General features: G+C 45.4%; 1 long non-coding RNA gene across 3 annotated transcripts in view; it reads left to right on the top strand.

Annotated features, from left to right (window-relative positions):
- Positions 1–23,962, top strand: part of LOC122210813 — an 81,803-nt gene that overhangs the window by 24,032 nt on the left and 33,809 nt on the right. For all 3 annotated transcript variants that reach the window (XR_006198269.1, XR_006198268.1, XR_006198270.1), the window contains exons 3-4: positions 2,460–2,575; positions 18,435–18,542. This is a non-coding gene — a long non-coding RNA (uncharacterized LOC122210813). The remainder of the gene's footprint in view (positions 1–2,459; positions 2,576–18,434; positions 18,543–23,962) is intronic.

The raw sequence follows: 23,962 nt of genomic DNA, 5'->3' as shown, positions 1-23,962 counted from the left end.
TTGCCCATTTACTCCTAAGCGCCAGGCACCATGGTCGGCATTTAATGTGCACTCTTTCAGTTAATCCTTGCAGAACCCCCCGAGGCAGGGAACATAACCCCCCTTTTGCAGGTAAGGACCTTGAAGCCCAAAGCCTGACAACTGACCTCACACATGGATAATGAGTGACAAGTGTGAGACCAGTCTGTCTAACTCCAAAGCCAACTGCTTTGTCCAGGCTGAGGGCACGAGAAGGCTAAAAACATCCAGAGCAGGGGGTCTGGGACTCTCGCAAGGTGAATTAGCGGTCTACCAATGCAATAAGTCTTTAGCCTACTGTAGCTTCGATGGTGACCAGTGGGTCTAGCAGCATTTTAAAAGGTGCAGTAAGTAGGCACTTAGAATGATCTGAATCCCTCTAGCCTTTTGGGATTAAAACTACATCTAGGAAGGTGATGAAGTTTCGGAGGGAGGGTGGGGGTCAGGAGCCGATGGCCAAAAAGGAGTTCCTAAGAGGTCTTTAGTGCAAAAGATGATTTATTAGAGCCCGGGGACAGGACCTGTGGGCAGAAAGAGCTGCACTGGGGTGGTGAGGGGTGACTGGTTAAATACTGTGGAGTTGGGGGAGGGAAAGGCAAAAGGGAGGTTTCCAAAGAGAAACTTCCTGTGCTAAAGAGAACTCCTGAGATACTGGAGGCCCAGCTATTGTCAAGCTAAGGTGGTTTTTTTCCCCCTAGCAGAGCATTAACATGAAGACAGTAGGGAGTTGCTGGAGAAATGTTCTACTCCACCAGCCTTCAAGCATCTGTCCGGTGGGCTCCAGTTTACAAAGGAATTTAATTTCGTTTACATTTTCTTCTTGTCTTCTTTCCCCGCATCACTGGACGGGAGGGTGATGTTAGGGCTTCAGGAAACTGTGACTATAGGTTTCTGGAGATTGCCTGTTTTGTTTTTTTTTGTTGTTTTTGTTTTTGTTTTTTGTAAATCATTAAGTTGCAGACTGATTGAGACTCATCCCGCAGGACTGTGATCTCTATCAGTTAACCACTTGTTTTTCCCTTTCCTTTGTTCTTGGGTAGCCAGGAGAGCCTGAAGAATGTCACAGGTGTCCCACCTGGTGTGGGGGGGGGGGGTGTGTGGCGTGTCAGCTTGTGCTTTGTCCTCAGCTTGCCTTTGATGCCCTCATCGATAAGCTTCTTTCATTCATATTTTTAAAAACCTCATATATTGGGGCATCTGGGTGGCCCAGTTGGTTAAGCTTCTGACCCGTGGTCTCAGCTCAGTTCTCGTCGCAGGGTCTTGATCGCAGGATTGTGAGTTCAAGCCCAGTGCTGGGCTCCATGCTGGGTCTGAAGCCTAATTAAAAAATAAAGAAAAACTAACAGCCTCGTGTATTATGAACAGCTTACTAAGACAATAAATATTTGTATACCAGAATTAACATCCATAAACAGAGTTGCAGTTCAAAAGTAGTCACGTGTTTATTTGCTTATGAATTATCAAATTGCTTTTTGGAAAGCTGGTACTAATTTATTCTCCCATGGACTGTGTGACAATCCAGTTTCCCTGTATTTTCACCAACACTACATTATCTTTTATTTTGCTGTTTTATTGACCCCAAATATTTTATTATGGTTCTGATTTGCACTTGTTGCTTGAGAGGATTATCATTGTTTTTTTCCCATCTTCACGTGTTAACCTGTGCATATCTTTTATTCAGAATCTCTTTTGAAGAGTTTATCTATTTGTAAAACCCTCCATTTTGTCTTCTTGTATTTATCTTTTGTAAAACTTCCTTTAAAAAATATTTTTTTGATGTTTATTTTTGAGAGGGAGAGACAAAACATGAGCTAGGAGGGGCGAAGAGAGAGAGGGAGACACAGAATCTGACGTGGGCTCCAGGCTCTGAGCTGTCAGCACAGAGCCCAATGCAGGGCTTGAACTCATGAAATGCGAGTTCATGACCTGAGCTGAAGTTGGACGCGCTTAACCGACTGAGCCACCCAGACGCCCCTGTTTCTTTCTCTTTCTTTCTTTTTTAAAGTTTATGTATGTATCTTAGAGAGAGCAAGCAGCGGAGGGGCAGAGAGAGAGAGACGGAGAAAGAGAATCCCAAGCAGGCTCCACACTGTCAGCACAGAGCCGGATGTGTGGCTCGAACCCACAAATCATGAGATCAGGACCTGAGCCGAAATCAAGAACCAGACGCTTAACTGACTGAGCCACCCAGGCACCCCAACACTCTGTTTCTGAAATACAGGACATTTCTAGTGTGCGAGCCCAAAGGAGCATTTATCTCACGCTGGAGAAAGAGGTGGAATCAGTTGCTGCATAAAATAAAGCTCATGGTAGGGCACAGACAGGCTGCTGGTGTGTGGATGTGTGGCCTAAAACTGTGAGCTCAGCGGCCACAGAGCTGGTTTCTGAATGGCACGTACCTGGAGGCCATCCTGTGTGAAATTCCACTGTTTTCTTCACAGCGCTTCCTTGGGTCTGGAGTCTCTCTGATCTATTCTGCCTTTACCCTGCTGAGGACAGATCACCTTGAGCAAAGTGCAGCAGGACTGGTTCGATAACTCGAGTCTTTAAAAGGAAGGTAAATGGGAACTTCTTGTCTCATTCTCATACTTTACGGATCTATAAAGGCACAAAACCATGGTTGTGTAATTTTGCCGTTAACACAGATAAGTCATGTTTACACTAGACAGTAACAACCGATTGCCATCAGTGCGTCTGAGCTGTTTTCGGAGACCAGTCTGTTCCCATGTTATCATCTAAACGCGACGTCGGGGCAGGGAGAGTTAAATTGGGGAGAACAAAACAGTTTTTGTAGGGTTTTCCGACTACTACAAGGTATCCAGCAGCCATGGCACAATTTTGCTTTTCCCACCAATCTTGACCGTCTCCAGCAGGTGTCTCTTGTGTGCTAACAAAGGCAATCATAAGGTCACATGTGGTCAGCCATGTTTCTTCTGCTTCTGGCTTTGGGCAAAGTCCCCATCTGGGGCTCTCATTTTAACCCCTGAGCCCTAAGGCATAATGAGGTCCACCGTGAACTATCATGAGATCCACCCTGGGACTGGACTGGATGGGGTGAAGGCACATCTTTGTGTTATAGCCATCAGCTCCCAGAGATTGTGCAGTTGGGTTGGAATGCTATAACTTGGCAATAAAAAGATTACATGGAGCAGAGAAAAGTGTGGGTGCTGGGACACACATGAGGTTGTTAATTTGGTTTATCTTGGGTATGAAGGAAAAGAAGAGAGACAAACCTTGGGGAAGAAATGAAAGTAAAAGAAAACAGTACCCCCCCCAAAACAAAAACAAAAACACACAACAAATGAGAAAACCAAATAGAAAAACAAAAAACTCTTCCTCCAGACCCCAAGTTGTATATAATGGCATTTATATGAAATTATATTTATTTACATGCACATGCATGTAAAATTAGGAAATAGGTGAGATGGACTGGTCTCAGCTGATTTTTAGCAGTACCCGTGCTTTTTGTGACAAAAGCGGGTGTATTGTAGGAATCTTTTGATAGAAACAAAGACAGAATCTGTGGTTGTGTGTAGATACATTGTAGGTGTAGATGAAAGCAAGGAGGTAGGTGTGGAAAGATACAAATGTGTATTAGTCTGCAACAGCTGCTATAACAAAGTACCATATACTAAATGGCTTAAGCAACAGAAATTCACTTTCTCACAATTCTGGAAGCTAGAAGTCCAAGACCAAGGTGTTGGCAGGATTCGTTTCTTCTGAGGTCTCTTTCTTTGCCTTGCAGATGGCTGTCTTCTCATATCTTCACATGGTCTTCCCTTTGTGTGTTTGTCCTAATCTCTTCTTATAAAGACACCAATATTATTGGTTTAGGGCCCACCTGTAGTCCTCATTTTGACTTAATTACCTTTTTAAAGATCCTATCTCCAAATAGAGTCACATTCTGAGATATTGGAACTTAAGACTTCAACATAGGAAATTTTGGGGAGACACATTCCAACCCATACCAACATCCAACTGTTAATATTGGATATTTCAGAAGATAGGATGAGAAGGAACATAGAAGCAGCTGATTAGCTCTGTCTTATGTATTCTTTTACTATTTCTCATGTTTCAACAAACATGTATTCCTTTCCTAGTTTGACAGATATTAAACTGGTTTAATCCATAAAGGGCGTGTATTTGCTTGTAGGACAGCAAAGTTCAGAAGTTGTGCTTCAGGCAGTTTGTTCCAGGGGGTTGTGACATCATCAGGGCAATTCTCTGAACTCTGTCGTTTTCTATATGTTGCTTTGCCCTCCACATGCCACCCTGTACTGTTCATTCTTTAGCTTCTGGAAGCCATGTTTGCTGCAAGGGTTCTGGAAAACACAGCTTCAACCTGGCTATCCACAGGAAAGCGGTTCCTTTCCTTTAGTTCCTATGGAAAAGAGAGGCACTTCCTGCCCAGAAGCTTCAACAAATATGTCTTCCTGCCTTGCTAGTTTGAACTGAGTCACATGTTCTACTGCAAACCAACGTTGGTGGCCAAAGGGTCACATGCTGATCGCTTACGTCTATTGAAGCGCGGCTCCTAGAGCTGAAGGTAGTATCGATCTAGTGTTGCCGAAATTGGAGGGAGGGTAGTTCTCCAGTAGAAAATCTGTGTTCTGTTGGTGTGTGTGGGGGGGGGAGGTGGATGTGGGCAAGCAACCAACCAAAACCTTCTACGACTCACCAGGGTCTCCATGGTGGTCTCTCAAGTTCAGTTCTTGTCTCAACTCTCAGGTCCAGCAACACTTCAGCACAGCCTCTGCATTTCTCACCTCTGAGTGTATTCACTTCACAGTTAACAAAAATGTCCTCTTAGAACGTAGGTTCCTGCAGGGCAGGTGTTTCCACAGCACTGGGAACGGTGACTGGCATTTTAAACGTATTTGTGGGATAGATGAACACACAGGTACTGAGTGTGAGCTGGGTGCTAGACTATTCTAAACACAGAGGATCCAGTGATAAAAACCCTATGTCTCTGTTTTCCTGGAGTTTACATTCCAGTGGAGGGAGCAGTACGCAAATAAATATATCATCAGACTAGCCCTATGTGCTACGAAGAGACGTGAAGTTTGGGTCGGAATAGACTGTGATGGGGAGACAGAAGGGCGCCATTTTATTTTCTTTCCCAGTTGTATATCACTATGATTGACAAATAAAAACTGTATATATTTAGGTTCTACAATATGATGTTTTGATGTACATATACCTCGATTACCACAATCAAGCTAGTTAACAAATCCATCATTTCACATAGGTACTTTTTTGTGTGTGTGTGTGTGGTGAGAACACTTGAGATCCATTCTAGAAGGTTGCTATTTCAGAGAAGGTGGTCAGAGAAGACCTCTATGATAACAGAGACACCTGATCGGAAACCTAAGTGACGGAAGGGAGCAAGGCTTCAGGATATTTAGAGGACAAGTTATTTCAGATAGAGCATCTTCAAAGACTGTTCTCTCATTTTATCCAGTAGGACTTTTTAGTTTGCCCATACAACAAAAATTAACTGAGATTATTTTAAGCAACCAAAGAAGAATTTCTCATAAAGTGCAGAGGGGTTACTTAGGACCCAATGGCAGGTATGTGGCAGGGTCAGGAGCAGGTGAATTAAGAGTTAGAACAACAATTAGGACCCAGAAGGAGCTTTCTCCATGCACCCATCTACTCCACTAATGCATTAATTAGCTAACCAATTGGTTAAAATCTCTTCCCCATATTCTAGTAACAGTTGGAGGTGGTGGTGGGGTCAAAGCCAGACGGTATACAATCTAAATAAAGAAAATCTGTAGTGTGTCAGATGGTGATAAGTTCTAGGAACAACACAGCAAGGACAGGGGGTAGGAGATATTATACAGCGTTTTAATTTTTAATTGGGGAATAAAGAGATCTCACTGAAAAGTTGATATTTGAGCAAATCTTTTCTTTTAAGTTTATTTATTTTGAAAGAGAGAGAGCACACGTGCGGGGGGGGGGGGGGGCAGAGAGGGGGGGGGAGAGAGAGAATCCCAAGCAGGATCCTCCCTGTCAGCACAGAGCCCAACTTGGGGCTCGATCCCACAAGCCGTGAGATCATGATCCAAGTTGGAATCAAGAGTCTGACATTCAATGGACTGAGCCACCCTGGTGCCCTGATCCTCGAACAAACCTTAAAGGGGTGAATGCCTGCGTTACCAGCCCTCTGGCCCTCTGGAGGAAGAGATTCCAGGCTGAGAGCAGAGGGAACACAAAGGCCCTGAGGCAGCATTTCCAGCAACAGCAGAGAGGCGTGGGGGGAGGGGCAGAGTGAGCCAGAGGGAAGTTAGCTGGAGATTAGATCGGTGATTCTGGGGGAGGCCATGTGGGTTTTTTGAACTGTTTTAGGTCTCGACTCTGAGGTCTGACGCTAGGACACAGTTAAGGAGGGACTGAAGGAGTCTGGTTAGAGTCGGGACGGAGTCACCTCCTGCTGTAAAGGAGACTGAGAGGGGCGAGGGCAGAGGCAGGGACGCATGTTAGGAGGCTCCTAAAATAACCCAGGAGAGACACAACAGTAGCAGAGAGGTGCTAAACCGGAATGGAACTTTTTTTTTTCCTCCTGAAGACTATTTCTCTTCTGCTTCACCTGCACAGCCAGTCCTGGCTTCTTGACACCTCAAGTTAGACGCCTTTCTTCCCAATCAGAGACCCTGAAGTCTCTGTTCTAACGCCCCAGCTCAGGCTGGGTAATGTGCCCCCTCCTAGTCCACTCAGCCCTGGCTGGGGCATGAGGGGATACGGTACAAGCTGTGCGGCTGGGGCCTCCCCATCAGTGATTTGGGGCACCCCCTGGATGACCCCTGCTCTGATCTACACCCCTAAATATATCTATTAATCCCCACAAACTGAACGCCTCTTTCATTCCCTCTTTTTGCCTTTACCTGTCTAGCTTTTTAAGAACTGTACTCGGAGACCCCTCAACCTTCTGTCTTCTTTAGGCTCCCTTCATGCTCTTTATAATTGGGTCACATGATCACTCTCTTTTTTTTTTTTTTATTAAACCGTTTAAAAATATTTATTTATTTTTGAGAGAGAGAGAGAGAGCGCTAGTGGTAGAGGCACAGAGAGACAGGGAGACACAGAATCTGAAGCAGGCTCCAGGCTCTGAGCTGTCAGCACAGAGCCCGATGCAGGACTTGAACCCACAAGCTGCAAGATCATGACCTGAGCTGAAGTCAGACGCTTAACCAACTGAGCCACCCAGGCGCCCCCTCACTCTGTATTTTATTTTATTTAAAAAAATGTTTTTAATGTTTATTTATTTTTGAGAGAGAGAGAGAGAGAGACAGAGGCAGAGCATGAGAGTGAGCAGGAGAGGTGCAGAGAGAGAGAGAGAGACAGAATCTGAAGCAGGCTCCAGGCTCCAAGCTGTCAGCACAGAGCCCAACGTGGGGCTTGAACTCACAGACCGCGAGATCATGACCTGAGCCAAAGTCAGACCCTCAACCGACTGAGCCACCCAGGCGCCCCTCTCACTCTGTATTTTAATTGTCACTCATTATTGAAGTTGGCTCTGTGATGGTAAAACACTGTATCCCCTTCAGTATGATCAGCACCTAATAACACTAGGCACATATTGCTGGGCTTGATTATTGCTTTCACATTGAGTTAAGTTTAACTTTGATATATTCACAAATTGATTTCTTTGCTCTGATGTCTCTTCCTGCCCTCCTAGCTGGAAATAAGATGTCTCTTAGGTTGCATGTGTCACTTGCACTTTGGCATGTACAGTGCTGATCTCTATTTTTCTTGGTTGCGAAGGAGCATGAATTTTGTAGGATTCCTACAGGGAAAAGATCTCCTGGGTAGGAAGGCACCTCTCTGGACCGGCAGGTGGCGCTCTAAGCAAGACAGAGATGTGCAGAACGAGTTTCCTGCTCTTGGCCATGTGTAGGGAAAGAAGCCTGTTCGTTTTCACAACAGATACCTATTTCCTCCTTCCTGAAGTGTTCCTGTGATTATCGATTAGGATGTGGAAGAATCTGCAAGTTCCATCGTTAAAAGCCGAGGAATTTTTAAATGTGTCTTGTGCACCAGCCGGGAAAGCACAGGTGCTGTTGAGAAGTATCTTTGGGGTGGAATCAGCCTGGTCTTCCGCAGTGACAATGCCTTCTGAATCCATTAGAGGCAGAAAAACAGCAGATTGCTCTCAGAAAGTGCAAGAATAACCTTTCTTGCTGTCTGTAGTAAATACCTCCCTGACCTACCGTTTTCAGCCACAGCCTGTGAACACCCTCAGGGACACAGCCTGCAATCTCAACCCATGGCTCTGCAGAGAAGGGTGATTGGCAACAGAAAGTATGCTATCTCCACCTGGGGGTAACCTGCTCGTTCTTTGGGAGGTCTGGGTGATCTGCCTGTGACAGCTGTCACCCACTGACATCTCGTAGTAAGTCATTTATCTGTCTAGAAGGAGGGGTACATACATCGATCAGTCCTCACTGCTCCAAGCACATCCATCTCGAGTTATTTCTTCAATTAAGGGGGGATAGAGTTCTTCAGCCGAGAAAATGAAACTCTTACCTCTTTTAGATCTAGCTCAAAAGTCACTTGCCCAATGACACCTTCCCTGAAGCCTCCTCTATAATAGGAATTCACATTTAGTGAACATTTTTAGGTGTTAGGCATTGTGTTAGGTTCTTTCACATACAGTTTTTAATCCTCGCAATACGGTGTGGTCATTATTACCATCATCATTTTCATGGAGGAAACTGAGGCTCGGAGAGACTTAAGGTAACTCGTCTGGGGACCCACAGTGAGGGAATGGTAGAGCTGGGAAGAGGACCCTGTTTGCCCGGTCCCTTATACATGTCAAGTTAATTGCTCCCTTCTTTGTTTCCACAGACCTTGATGTTTACTTCCAGCTTGGGTTTTTTGGCATAGCTCCCTCTTGTGTCCCCTAGGCCTTAGCACAATGGACAGCTCACTACACACGTCCCCTTTAACCTTGCCCAGTTGAATGACAGCCCTCTGCAAAATTAGAAGCCTTTGAGATCTCCTGTGTGGGTTGATTGCCTCCCTTGACAGTCTCTGCAGGGCTGTATCCTGACCCATAATTGGAACCCTCAACACCCTTTTACCCTCTTTTTCTTTTCCAATCCATCCTTCCTCTCTCCAAGCATAAAAGGAATGACTGCATCATTTATTCTTGGCAATGAATCAACTGTTTATACGTCAGCCCAAAATCTGTTTTAGCTGAACGAGATTCTCAAATTCTTTCAGTCGTGAAATGTTAAAAGCTAGATAGGTGCAAGCTGCTGAACACTAGGTGGTACTGTTCCTCTTCCCTGGGATCCCAGTGACCACACACAGGGTCCCTCTGCTTCCATACTGTGCTGAGTCCTGAGACCCGCCTCTGGTGCCCTGCATAATTTGTTCATTTTGTAAATAAATGCTGCTGTTTCTACTGGGACACAGGAAAATCACTGACACATAAACATCCCCTCCTGTGCCCTTGCCTGTAATGAATGACCCTATAGCCTTCCCATCCTTTTTATGGGGATCTAGTGTCCATGGGGTTTCTAGTTTCCCTCAGCCTATGCCTTCCTTGCTCTAAAAAATTCTACCACTTTCATGCAGATAATTTTCCGATTTCAAGAAGGTCGAGGCTGCATTTACTGCTTTTTCTCCCCTTATTGCCTTCTCTGTTTTCCTTTCTTCCTGTGAATTTTCTTCATTTTGTCAAAAAGTCCTTCTAATGCCACCTAGTGCATTTCTAGCTTTCTCCCAAGGCCCCCTTTAGTCTTCCAGGGATCTCTTCTCAGTCAGTCTTTAAGTTCTGTTCTTCTCCACAGCACATTCTTGGCCCTCAGTGATCATGCATAAGAAGGACACATAGAAGGTGTAGAGGAGTCTAGAGGAGTCAGATGCTGTTGGAGGAACAGGTAAAGTCTACATGGTGGTGATGGTGTTAGAGCTGCACATGGAGGTATGGGTAGACTTAGTTCTTCTGTAACTTTTGTGTTTCTTTTAAAATGCTGCTCTGCCCTTTTCACAGATGAGAATACTGAGGCCCACACAGGTTTAAGTTCTGAGTTAAGACTGTGAAGCTAGGAAGTAGCAGAACTACTGATGAAGTGACTTAAGTGGGTTCTTCCATCATCCATCCACCCATCATCCATCTATTCATCCACCCATTCATCCTCCCTCCATCCATCCATCTGTCCACCCACCCATTATCCATCCATCCAACCATCCATCCATCTACCTACCCACCATCCATCCATCCATCCATCCATCCATCCATCTATCCATCCATCCACCCATCCATCTATCCACCCACCCATCATTCATTCGTTAGAGGATTTAAGTCCTGCTTAAGATTGCAGAATTAATAAGTAGCAACCCTTCCACTCTTATAACTTTAGTGAGTTGTTTTCACCATTCAGTCATCCATCCATCATTCATTACGTTCATTCATTCATTTCTGCATTCAACACTATTATGTGTTGAATAATATACGCACTAGACATATGACAGTGAGCAAAAAACTAAGTCCCAGGGGGCTTACAATTCGGTGACAGGAGGGGGGGGGGGGGAAGCAGACAACAAACAACAACAACCAATACATAGTATGTCAGAGATGATGATGTCACACTCTGATGTGTGTGTGCGCACATGTGTGTGCTCCGTTCATGTGTGCGTCATCTTGGCAGGTGTCAAGGAGGTTAGGGTGGGAAGGACAAACATGTGCCCCAACAATTGTGATATCGACCTTTTCCTTATTAGTCGCTGTATGCTGGGAGGAAGGAGTGAGAGAGGAGTCGGCCAATGTAGGCCTCCGGAGGCAGGAAGTTGTTCACCATAAACTGCTCTTAGAGAAGAACCTGGGAATCATTTATTTTTATTAATTTTTTTAAAAGCAGGCTCCACGCCCATTATGGAGCTTGAACACATGACCCCGAGATCAAGAGTCACATGCTCTATCGGTGGAGCCCGTCAGGGACCCCTGGGAATCACTTCTTGACAACAGTCTCTAAGGGTGCCTTGGTGTCAGTTAAGCATCTGACTCCCGATTTCGGCTCAGGTCAGGATCTCATGGTTCATGGGATTAAGTCCCACATCTTTGGGATTCTCTCTCTCCCTTCTCTCTTCTCTCTCTGCCCCTCCTCTGCTCTCTCAAAATAAATAAGTAAAAAATGTTTTCCTGATGTGGGTGTGCTTTCATCCTCCCCCCGCCCCCTTTTACTTCAAAATAAAGCGGGAAAAAAGTCTGAGAGTTAAGGTTTCTGTCAGTGGTTCGCACTAAGATTTCAGCATGCCTTGCGGAGGACATTCCTTCACAGACGGCCACGTTACAGAGTGAGGGAAGGGGGGCATTGCCGGCACAGGAAGCAAATACTTGGGGGGAAAGTCGGTGCAGATAGAAGAAGAAAGGCGAAGGCATCAGAGTGGTAAGAGGAAAAAGCAGTCATGTTGGGGCCATGAAAGTGGGCAGACCTTGATGGCGTTCTAAGGCAATGAGGGACCATTGGTTGTTTGAAAATTGGGTGCCTCCCTGCTTTACAGATGGACAATCTGACCCAGAAAGCTGGCCTCCAAGCCACTCACTTGACTACTTCTGCTCTTTGGTCCCCAGGATTAGACAAAGGAGAGAGAAGGGTGGGGGAAAGAGGCCCAGATTTCCAGGGAGAGACATAAGGTCGCCTGGTAGATGCAGAGCATTACTGGGGCAATCTCCGACACCCCACACTTGGATCCTGAATAATACCTAACGTAGAATCAGCCCAAACATGCAAAACCCTCTGTTTTCCGCTCAGAACACAGGGTGTGGTCACCTGCCATCACTGACGTCAAGCCCCTACCTCGCCATCCGTGCGGTCCAGATTCCTCAAAATTTCTGCTAGTTCCTAGAGACTTGTACTCTGTCTGGTCACGGCTGCCCCTGAGGTTTGGCTTCTGGAAGACTCTTGTCTCTAAATTAGTCTCACCTTCTGGGTTGGTTCTTTACTCTCTGCCCTCACTGACTCTTCTCCACAAACATGTGTTCCAGTCACACTGGTCCCGCGTGTGACTCTGGAGGAGGGGTTGTCCCCGTTACTACTGCCATGTCACAAACCGCCTGGAACTTAATGATATGAAACAGCAGTAATTTTATTATGGTCATTGTTCTTTTAAAAAATCAGGAATGCGGGCAGTGCCCTGTGGAGAGGGTTTCTCTGCTCCCCAATACGTGAGGCCTCAACTGGGGGTGACAATTTCAGTGGAGTGGAGTAGGGTCGGGGGGTTCCCTGAATCATCTGCGTGTGACTCAAAGGCTGTGCCCAGCTAGGACTGTCCACCGGGGCGCTTACCCACGGCCTCTTCACGTGGCTAATGCTTCTCACAACAAGGCTGGATTCCAAGAGGGGGGATCTCTAGAGCAACCATTTGAGACAAGAAACGTCAGAACATGTAAGATCGATCTTGTGTGATCCAGCCTCTGCTCGGAGCACCCATAAGCCTGCACTTACTCAAGGATGGGGAACATAGACCCCTACCTCTCAATGGGAGATATGTTAAAGAACTCATGGCCATTTTTGTAACCACCAAAAGAAGGCTATAGTGCAGTGAGGCAATGATAGAAAACTTAATTTTATTCACCCTTAGAAGTCTTTAGCCTTCTCTGTTCCCAGGGGTTTCTCCCTGGGCACGTTTTGCCATAGGCTCCTTCCTGCCTCGTTGCTATTCCCGTTACCCACAAATTCCTATTTATTTTTATTCATGCGTCTGTGAGTTCATTCCTGCATTCAACAAATGTTGACTGAGTGCCTCATATGTGCCAGGCTCCATTTCAAATGCTTAGAATTCATCAGTGAACAAAAGGTGCCATAGGTATTTTTCTTTGAGAGGTTGCATTCCAGGCAGAGGGAAACAAAATGTAAACATAATAAGTAAATTTCACAAAACGTTAGGTGGTAGTGCTACAGAAAAAGAAAGTGTGGAACATGGTGAGGGAATATGGCACTTGAGGGGGCGAGTGCCGTTTCAGATAGGCGGCCATGGTAGGCCTCGCCAAGAAGGTGGCATTGTAGTGCAGACATGTGGGGGTGAGGAAGTGAGCCAGTGACCTGTGTGGGTGGAAATAATCCAGATAGGGGCAATAGATAGTACAGAGGTCCTGAGGCGGGAGTAGGTCTGGAATATCTAGAGAAGGGCAAGGATGCTATAGTAGCGGGAATAGAGAGAGCGAACAAGGTCAAGGGAGTGACAGAGCCCAGATCAGGAAAGGTCTTGCAGGAGGCTAGAGTAAGGACTTTGTAAGAATTCTAAAATTGGGATCCATAGGAGGACTTTGAGCAGAGCAGAGATTTAATCTGACTTAATGTGTAAAAAGGGCCCCTCTGCTTCCTGTGTCCAGAATAGACCATCGGAAAACAAATGCAGCAGAAGGAAGATGAGTTAGGAGATTATTAAAGCCATTCAGGTGTGAGGAGATGGCGGTGCATGTATTTTGGAGGTAGAGCCGGTAGGATTTCCTGACATCGGAGAGTAAAAGAAAGGAGTCACGGGGAGCTTTAGTGGTTTTGGTCTGAGAAATCACAGTGACGGGGTTCCCATGGATTGAGGTAAAGAGGGCTGTGTACGAAAGCACATTTTTTTGTTGGGGGGGATTGAAAAGATGAGGAATTAAGTTTTAGACATGTTAGTTTGGGAAGTCTTGTACAAATCGGTGGAGTTGTGAAGTTGAAAATATGAGTCTAGCGTTCAGAAGACGGGCTTGGGCTGGACATAAGAACTTGTGAGCTGTTGGTGTATAGTTGGTATTTGAAGCCACAAGACGGGATCGGGATCACATGGGAGTGAGTGGAGACAGAAGAGAGAAGGAAATCAAGGGCCAAGCGCAGGGACACTTCAGGAAGAACATGTAGGGAGCAAGGAGCAGAGACAACTGAGCAAAAATGATCACCCCTTTAGATAGAAACACAAAAGGGTGTGTGGCGTCCTGGAAGCCAAATGAAGAAAGAGGTGTCAAAGTCAAGCCGGAGGAGGTAACCAATGGTGTCAGCCGATGCTGACGGGTCCGGTAAAAAGGCCGAGAACTGACCAGTGGATTAACAACGCGAGTATCTTTGTGCAGCCATGAAAAGAACACTTTCGTTGAGGGTACCAGGAGCTGAAATCTTGATTGGAATGGATTTAAGGAGAGAAAATGGAGGCAGCAAATAGAGTGAACACTTTAAAGGGGGTTTGCTGTAAAAGGAAGCGAGGACATAGAGCACTAGCTGTTGGAGATAAATGGTCTAGAGAAGAGAGAAGTTTCATTAAATAAAGGTGGGAGAGATGTTGTCGAGAGGGATGCAGTCCAGAGCACAAGAGGAAGACTTTGCCTTGGATAGGATTGTGGGAAGCCCGTCCATAGTCACCCCCTAGAGGGAAATGCAGATGTGTACGAGGGTGTGGGGTTTCTCATCTGATTACTTCCATTTTCAACACAGAAAGCAAGCTTATCCACTGAAAATGAGCTTAGGAGAGGCAATGACAAAGATTTGGTGAGAGAGGAGTTTTACAATAGTGATCTAGGAGTGTGGAGGAGTGAGTAGAGCAGGGAAGGTTGAGATGATTGCTGAGCAGTGTTAAGGCCCCTTTTGAGTTCCGGGTGTTAGACTGATTGATTGATTGATTGATTGACTGATTTTTCCTGGTCATAGATTTAAATCGACATCAGTCGATTTAACAATTTGACAGTGGTTGGGTGTTTTCTCCCCAGGCATGTTCAGTTGCACAAGGGCAAGCATGAATGGATTGGTTGATTTTTGTGGTTTTTCTAGCGAGTGAAGTGAGGGGTGGTTCAGAGAAGTGAAGGAACCACAGGTCTATGCTAACTGACTGTAGCATTGAAACTGGTTGGGAGGACAGAATTTTTTTTTTAATGTATTTTTTTTTAATTTTATTAGAGAGAGAGGGGGAGGGAGAGAGGCAGAGGGAGAGAGAATCTTTTTTCTTTTTTAAAGTGCATATTTATTTTTGAGGGAGGGAGGGAGAGAGAGAGAGAGCGCGCGCGCGCACGCGCGCTAGTGGGAGAGGGGCAGAGAGTGAGGGAGACAGAGGATCTGAAGCAGGCTCTGTGCTGACAGCAGAGAGCCCCATATGGGGGCTTGAACTCACAAGCCATGAGATCATGACCTGAGCCAAAGTCGGATGCTTAACCGACTGAGCCACCCCGGAGCCTGAGAGAGAGAAAATCTTAAGCAGGCTCCGCACTCGGCATGGAGCCAGACTTGGGGCTCGATCCCACGACCCTGGGACCATGACCTGAGCCAAAATCAAGAGTCAGATGGGTGCCCCTGGAGGAGGACAGAATGTTAAGGGCTGAAAGTCAATGGGAGGGTCAGTGGAGTGGACACTGTGGAGGGGGAGGGGGAGGGATTGGATGAGTGAGTGGAACTTACAAGGTGGCGGTCGGAGGGTGGGGGCATGAACTAATCGGAGTTGTTCATTATGGGTGATGACGAGGTTGAGGATGAGCTCCTAGGCTTGAGTAATGAAGATGGGATGGGATCATTGGAGGAGAGACTTTCACGAAACTAAGAAACCAGTATGTTGGGGGGGGGGGGATCATCTAGATACACCCTGAAGGCGCCAAGGGTTGAGTTCTCCTGTCCTGTAGGCACATCTCTTAGCACCATTTATCCTATAACAAATGTTCTAGGCATATACTTCTTATCTTATTTGCCTGCTTATCTAGGGATGGGATATGCGTTTGTGGAGTTGAAGGACTACGTGGTGGTTGGTTTCACCAGTGCCTGCCTTTCCCGACTCTGCTCACATGTGATCACCGAGGCTCTCCAGCACAGGGTCCACTCTGCTTGCTGCAGCCAACTCCTCACCACGCCTCTGCTCTGGGTTCCAACGCATTGAGAAGAGATGAGGAGTCAAACGGTGGTCTCACCACTAGCTTTAATCACGCAGGACAAATAATTCCCTAGCAAAGGATGAGACGTTGTGTCTTTGTGTGCCAACTATTCTGGGTTGTGTCTCAGGGTATTTCTGGATGAGAACAACGTTGAAGTGTGTAGACTGAGAACAACCAAAAGCCTGAATTGATCAGAAGGAGTAAGAAAGAATTCTTTCTGCCAGACAGTCTTTGAGCTGGGATATTGGTCATTTCTTGCCTTCAGATTCAGACTCGGATTGGAACTTATACCATTGGGTTTCCTGATCCTCGTGCCTTCGGACTCAGACTGAAACTGTACAACTGGCATCCTGTATTTCCCCTTGCTGACTGCAGCCTCTATAATCTCAGCCTCTATAACATGTGAATCAATTCTTTCAAATAAACCTCTCTCTTCCTCTGCCTCCCACCTTCCTCCAAATCGAAAAGTAAGGACCTGCCCATGGATTGGATCTGTACCCTTATCCATCCAGGTGTGTGGAGACTTGTTAATCTTGTCTCACAACCCATTCTCAGACAGAAAAAACAACAAAGAGGATGGAAGAAAAAGTTAGAAAGTAGATCTTTCTGGTCTAAAACATATCATGCTCTTTCTAATCTCCCAACCTCCTGTGGAGGGAGAGATTGACCAGATCAGATGAATTTTCTCCAACATTTCTGGAGTTGGGGGCAAAAGCGAAATTCTCCTTGTCAGCGTATGGACCTAAGTAGAAAAGTAGGCTGAGAGGTAGTTAATGTCTTCCTGCCTGAGGAAAGAGGACATTGACAACTCTATGTTCAGATGGGGTATGGATTGATTCTGGGGCCCTACTTGGTGCCTACCGCATTTCACATGCATGCCAATTGTGTTGTCACAGCACCCCTTTCCCCAGCCAATCACAAACACGTTTCTGTCCCAGAGTTCTGACTCCATGATAGATACTCACGGTCCAAGGGGACAAGGCTGTCATGGGCCAATGCACACGGGGCTGTGGAGAGAGGCCCACTCTGCCTGCATAGGGCCAAGTGATCGAGTCACTGCAACATTTTCGTACTTCAGAGATGATTACGTGTATGTTGTCTCACTTGATCCCTATGCCAGCATGGTGAGAAACTGACATGCATTATCCTGTCTGTCAAAATAATAATATTCATGATGACAATTATCAAGAGGTAGAGGAAGGAAGGCAGAAAGGGAAAGAATGTTGAGATATAAAATTCCTACACAATAACTGTATCACACTGGCATCGTAAATGTATTTCTTGAGATACAATGCCTCTTCACAAACTATTCTGTTGCTTTGTATTTCATATAATATCTCATGCTTATAAGAAGAGGTTTTGTGACTTTTTTAGGAGTATTGAAGAAAAGCTAATATTCACAAAATAGTGAGTCAGTGAAATGGTAAACATAAAAAATGTGGAATTAGCTCCAAGGTCTGTGAAGCTTTTTGCAAGAAGCTGATCTAATGAGCCAAAATGACCTTCTTAGTTTTCTGTCATTTTCCCCAAGATGCTAATGTTTTAGATCTATGTGTAAATGTTACATGGGCTCTATCATTAGGTAGATATTTGCTGCTGGATGATAAAAAGGTACATTTTTCTCCCGAATTTAATTTGATTCTATTGCAACCATGGGCAGTGAGGAACAGCCCTTGGAGATGGGTGTTGCCAAGTGTTCTTATGAATGTGACATCTTGTTATATGGGGAAAAATTGCCAACAGTCTTAAAAGTAATAGACACAGAATGGAAAATATTAAAGGCCATCTCTCAGACTATAGTATTTGCTAGTAAAACTCACAAACTCTTAGAGCTTAGAAAGTTCCATACTCCGTTCTCTGGTTTGCTCCAGCAGCTTTCCAGACCTCTTTCAAATGTTGAACTCACTCTGGGGCGACTGGGTGGCTCAGTCGGTTAGGCATCCGACTTCAGCTCAGGTCATGATCTCGCTCGCGGTCCATGAGTTTGAGCCCCGCGTCTGGCTCTGTGCTGACAGCTCAGAACCTGGAGCCTGTTTCAGATTCTGGGTCTCCCTCTCTCTCTGACCCTCCCCCATTCATGCTGTCTCTCCCTGTCTCAAAAATAAATAAACGTTAAAAAAAAAAAACGTTGAACTCACAAACATAAATATCCCAGCACAAAAGTATAGAAGTTTTTCGTCTGCCATTCTGCATGCCTAGGATGATGTGTCCATCCTGGATTATCACCTGCAAATGGTCCAGCGTTCAATACAAAGGTATAATGGGGCAATAACTCCATGTTTTCTCTTTGCTTCTCTGTGTCAGCCATCAACTTTGCAAAAGTCCGTCGTCAGCCCTCGTTCTCTCTTCTCCCTTAATGTGTTTGAAGCAGCGCTATGTGTTTGGCCTGAACGGTTTCATTTTCTTCTTGGGCACGCAGGAAGACCATATTTCCAAGTTTCCCTTGCAATTACATTAAGACTCTGTGCCCAAGTTCCACAAGTCAGAATGTATGCAGAAGTGTTGTATGCTATGTCTGGCTGTATACCCTTCCTGCTCATGGGATCCTTTACACACTCCTTCTCTTTTGTGGCAGTTCTGAAGACCAATTGTTGAAGATGGTCATGCCACAAGGTGCGTGAAGCCTGGATACATAAATGACTGTGTGGATCAGGGCTCCCTGTCTACCATATTGGACTACAAGGTGAGCAAGGGAAAGTGGTTATTGTATTAATCTGCTGGCTTGTTTCTTGTTACGGTGGTTAGCCAATCCTAATTAATTTAATATTGCACCCCTCTCGTTCGTATTGTACTACAGATTTGGACTAACAAATTCATAGGGACCCATTTACCCTGGGTAACAGCCTTCTGATTTTAAATGTTTATGTATTTATTTTTGAGAGAGAGAGAGAGAGAGAGAGAGAGAGGGAGACACAGAATTCAAAGCAGGCTCCAGGCTCCGAGCTGTCAGCACAGAGCCTGACATGGGGCTCAAACCCACAAACCGTGAGACGGTGACCTGAGCCAAAGTCAGACCCTTAACCGACTGAGCCACCCAGGGGTCCCAAGCCTTCTAATTTTAAACATATGAAAAATCTGACCAAACCTAATAGCTATTCGAGTCATCTGGGTCAAAGATGGGAGCTTGGCATGTCGCCTCACCAATAGAGTACCAGCATCTGAGTTCTCTTTCTTGGAAATAATCTGGGGCATAGGTGCTCAACCATTAAAGACCTTCAGAAACAGTAAGTGGAAAACTGTGGAAGGTAGGTCACCAGTGATAAAAGAACCTACAGCAGAAACTATTCTTATCTTTGCTGTTTGCTTTTCCCTTGTGACAAGTATTTTCCTAATTGAAAGACTGCCTCTTCTTTTATCGAAGTGACAGGTGGTTAGGATTGTTACATTTTCTTTTGGCAAACCTCATAGAGAAGATGCAGATCCTCATGATTTGGAGCCGGGGATTGCACTAAATATAAAGATACGGTCGTAAGCCTTAGCAGCCACAAATAGATACAACCTCCTACCACCGCCCTTCCCTAATCCTTCACCTGTGATTCAGTAATACCCAATTACTTGGAGTTTCCCCAAGAACTCCGTGGGCTCATGCCTCAGCATCTTGGTTCATTATGTTCTTTCCACCTTCCTGATTCAGGGGGTGCCTACTTGTCCTTCAGCCCTCGGATTGGGCAGTATCCCCTTCAGGGAGCCTCCTCTGACCTCCAAGCCAACAAAACCTTTGTACATTTTTCCTTTTGTGCTCTCATGGCATCTGTAGTTAACTACTATTGTAAAAGTTATCAGTCCTCATGATAAATAATCGTCTTTCCAGGAGGCTAGAAACTAGCCCTGGGGTACAGGGTTCCTGTTTTATTTATCGCTGCATTCCTAGGACTGGCAAATATCTGGCTTATTGAAAGTGCTCAGTAAATTCTTACTGAATCGAGTTGAGCTGACCAGGTAACAGAAGTCCCAGAAACAGAACAATTTTAAACGTGGTGTGTGATCTATGGACAGGGGAACCTACGGCATGGGGCAATCGGAAGAACACGACACAGAGGTGTAGCTGCGAGGTCTCTATTATGTAAAGAGGGGCTCATCTTGATCCCAAACTACAGCCATGCTGTGATGAGATGTAACTGCCATGTCTAAAGATCTCTGGAACATGCCCACGAGCACTGTAAAGTCAGCATGGACTAGGAGCCTCTTGGGGAAGATACTCTGAGCAAAGACAGGGTTTGGACAAAGGATTTTGTCTGGAATACAGTGGTTTATACAGGAGTGCAAGGTCATTTTGAAAAGTGCCCATGTCTGCCACTGAGCTTGTTCATGACCTACCTACCACGCTCTTGCCTGATCCCAAGAAGAGGGGACTGAGGATAAAACCTGAAAGAACTGTTCCAGCAAAGCACCATACGATGTGGAGTCCCTAAGGTAGTGCTGTTTGTAGGCTGCTGTGGTGGAGAGTTGCGTGGGGACTGGGAATTTTCCCGGTCCCGAGTTACTCCCGAGCACAGCACAGACCCAGCCACCTGGGAGCTAGTCGAATTAGCTTTTATCTCAAATGGAGGAGTGGGTGTTAGTGGGTATTTAGCGGGTATTAACAGAACCACAGAAGACATCAGGCAGCTCCATGATGGCTCCAGGGCCAGAATCAACAGGAGATATCAGAGCAAGGGGAACACAGGAGGAAGAACGTGGTGGGTCCACACGGTAGGGCTGGAGGACTTGTTTGCAAAGATCTGAGGCAACCTCAGTGACCCCCAGGAATCTGGTGTGGGGGGCAATTTGAATTAGATGGAGTCTTACCATAATTTGTGAAATAGAAGTACACGACTTTATTAGCGTTAGGACAATCGTGTTTTAACCGCAATGCTGGCACGGCCTGGGGAAACCTAGGTTACATTTTAAGTAAGTGGGATCATCTCAATCAGCAATATTGTATTTACCCAAGGACCGGGTGGGACATTACAACCACGAGCAGCGATTGTAAATGATCCATGAAGACTGGGCAACATGGACAAAGTGAGGGAAAGGGGCAATTTAAAGTCCATTTCCATGAAAGGAGAAAAAGGTTAGTGTGGCGTGATATAGGTCCATCAACCTGTCATACCGTGAAACAAATATACAAACAAACTGAATCTATCACCAGAAATCAATTCCTAGGCAGCCATAAGAACACAGGGTTTGGGGTGAAAAAGCCCTGTGGCTTTGTGAGAATCGATACATCAAACTAGTCTGTTTTCTTTCTGTGACAGAGTGATAGAAAAATTGAAACAGAGCATATATTTGGACTTTGCTGAGACTTTTTATTTTTTTTTAATTTTTTTATTTTTTAACGTTTATTTATTTTTGAGACAGAGAGAGACAGAGCATGAAGGGGGGAGGAGCAGAGAGAGAGGGGGACACAGAATCCGGAGCAGGCTCCAGGCTCTGAGCCGTCAGCCCAGAGCCCGACGCGGGGCTCGAACTCGCGGACCGCGAGATCGTGACCTGAGCCGAAGTCGGACGCTTAACCGACTGAGCCACCCAGGCGCCCCAAAGAGACTTTTTATTTCTTTTGAGGAGAACTTCTCTGCAGTAAGGAGGATAATTCAGCAGACATTTTTGGAATGCTTAGTGCATATGGTAGGTAACAGGTATATTGTGATAACCCTCCTTCATCTGTGAGACACGGAGACTCTTATAGGGGCAGAAAGACATGGGCAGGATTAAAAACTCAAGGTTAACGGGCTTTAATCCAGTCATGTGCAAAGGACTATCGTGGCACAAATCTAGAGCCCCTAGAACTTTCTGAGGAGGTCTCAGAAACCTCTTTTACTAAGGAAAACCTTGAGTAATCGCTAGGAATCTGATCAGAGAACAAGGGGAAAGGATTGGAGAGTTAGGGAAAAAAGCACGTGTCTCTAATACTTAGAACACTCACAAGAACACGCAAGAGCTGCCAAAGGCCGCCTGGAGAACATCGCCATTTTCCTCCAAGTCCTAAGAGTTCCATCTTTGCAACTAGAGGAACGGCCATGGTTTTCAGTTCAAGAAAGTAAAGTGGGTGTGGCTAGTAAAATACAAAACAAAGAAACCACCCTCGTATGAAGTATTACCCTGGACTTCTTTGAGCATTTGATGTCCACTGCAATCCTACAATTCCAAGCAAGCAATCAGTCAGCTTTGCAGAGGATAGCTTCTCATACAAGTCTTTCTTGGCTGTCTTAATTGACGAGCTCTTCCTTCCTTGCAAGCAAATGAAAGAATATGATAGCATACATTTCAGCCAACCAAGGAATAACTGCCAGGGGTCACTTCTTATGACGGCCATCTGAGTTTGCAGACATGACATAAATGATGTAAAGACATTAGTTGAAGATGTTGGTGTCAAGGGATATAAATACATATATCATCCTGCCACTGGAGCCCTGGCCTCTGCATTTCCTCTTACGCTGTATTTTGAGGGACAGATGGCAGACGTACTGAGTCCTGTACGGTAACAGCTGGAACAGGGTCACGTGGGCAAGGCACCAGCAATCCATGACAAGTGGGGACATAGCTTTGCTGTGTGTTTAATTTTTTTTAATTGCATTGATTTATTTTTGAGAGACAGAGGGAGACAGAGTGCGAGCAGGGGAGGGGCAGAGAGAGAAGGAGACACAGAATGCGAAGCAGGCTCCAGGCTCTGAGCAAGCGTTCAGTGCAGAGCCCGATGTGGGGCTCAGATTCACGAACGGTGAAGTCATGACCTGAGCCGAAGTCGGACACTTAACCGACTGAGCCCCCCAGGCGCCCCATTTGTTGTGTGTTTAACATTTTTGTTGTAACAACGGTCTTTAGCTAAAAATAATATAATTCCTTTAGCTTAAGTGATTGAGGTGGTTAGGGTTACTTGAGTTACTTGAGTTACTCCTAAGAGGAAAAGTAAATCCACATAGTTTAAAAGGAAGTGAATAGGTTCAAACTAACATTGGGACCTTGAGTTACTCCTAGGAGGAAAAGTAAATCCACATAGTTTAAAAGGAAGTAAATAGGTTCAAACTAACATTGGGACCTAATCCTTTGGCCGGCATATCCTGAATGAATTCAACATCATACCCTAAGGGGTCAGGAAATGCAAGGTAACTGAAGAATCTGCAGTGAATTTGCAGAGAATGCAATAAAATCATCTGTGTACGTCACACTGAATCGTTATGTGTGGCAGGACACGGTGTATGGGAGATTGAAGAAACGAGGTGAGAAAAAGTCTGAAACAGCTGGATTATGGAGGTCCTATGGAGCTACACCATTCTGGGTCTCTTCCAAATCCTGGTCTTTATTAAATCTTCCTTTTACTGTGTTCCATTGCTTTTGTTTGTTTGCTTTGTTTATTTATTTTGAGAAAGAGAGAGAGAACATGCAGGGAAGGGGCAGAGAGAGAGAGGGGGTGAGAGAGAATCCCAAGCAAGTTCCACGCCATCAGTGCAGGGCCCGACGCGGGGCTCCATCTCATGAACCGTGAGATCATGACCTGAGACGAAATCAAGAGTCTGACGCTCAACCCGCTGAGTCACCCAGGTGCCCCTGTGTTCCATTGTTTTTGATGCCTTCATTTGTTCGTTATGTATTCATTTCTTTTTTTTTTTTTTAATTTTTTTTAAGTTTAGTTATTTATTTTGAGAGACAGGGAGCGAGCGGGAAAGGAGAGAAGGAGAGAGGGGATTCCAAGCAGGCTCCCCGCTGGCAGCATAGAGCCCGACGCGGGGCTCGAACTCACAAACCATGAGTTCATGACCCGAGCTGAAGCCAAGAGTCGGACACTTAACCGACTGAGCCACCCAGGTGCCCCATTATGTATTCATTTCTTAAGCCTTTTTTGTTGATATAAAACATGTATATAGAAAAGTGCAAAACTTGAGGAATTTTGAGAAGTTGGGTGGGGCCCATGTAAACATCATCAAGATGAAGAAACAGAACCGGAAAAGCACCCCAAAGCTCTCTAGAACTCTCTTAGTTATTACCCCTCACAAAGAACAATCACAGTCCTGGCCTCTAATGCCATCCATTAAATTATCTTTCTGTGAAAGGAATTGCACAGTATGTGCTACCGTATCTCTGGTTTCTCTTGTTTCGGGTTATGTTTGCGAGGCTCATCCATGT

Source organism: Panthera leo, chromosome F2 (genome assembly GCF_018350215.1).
Source record: "Panthera leo isolate Ple1 chromosome F2, P.leo_Ple1_pat1.1, whole genome shotgun sequence".
NCBI classification, from domain to species: domain Eukaryota; kingdom Metazoa; phylum Chordata; class Mammalia; order Carnivora; family Felidae; genus Panthera; species Panthera leo.
The sequence above is the reverse complement of the archived record's forward strand: the minus strand, read 5'-3'. Positions and strand labels throughout refer to the sequence as shown.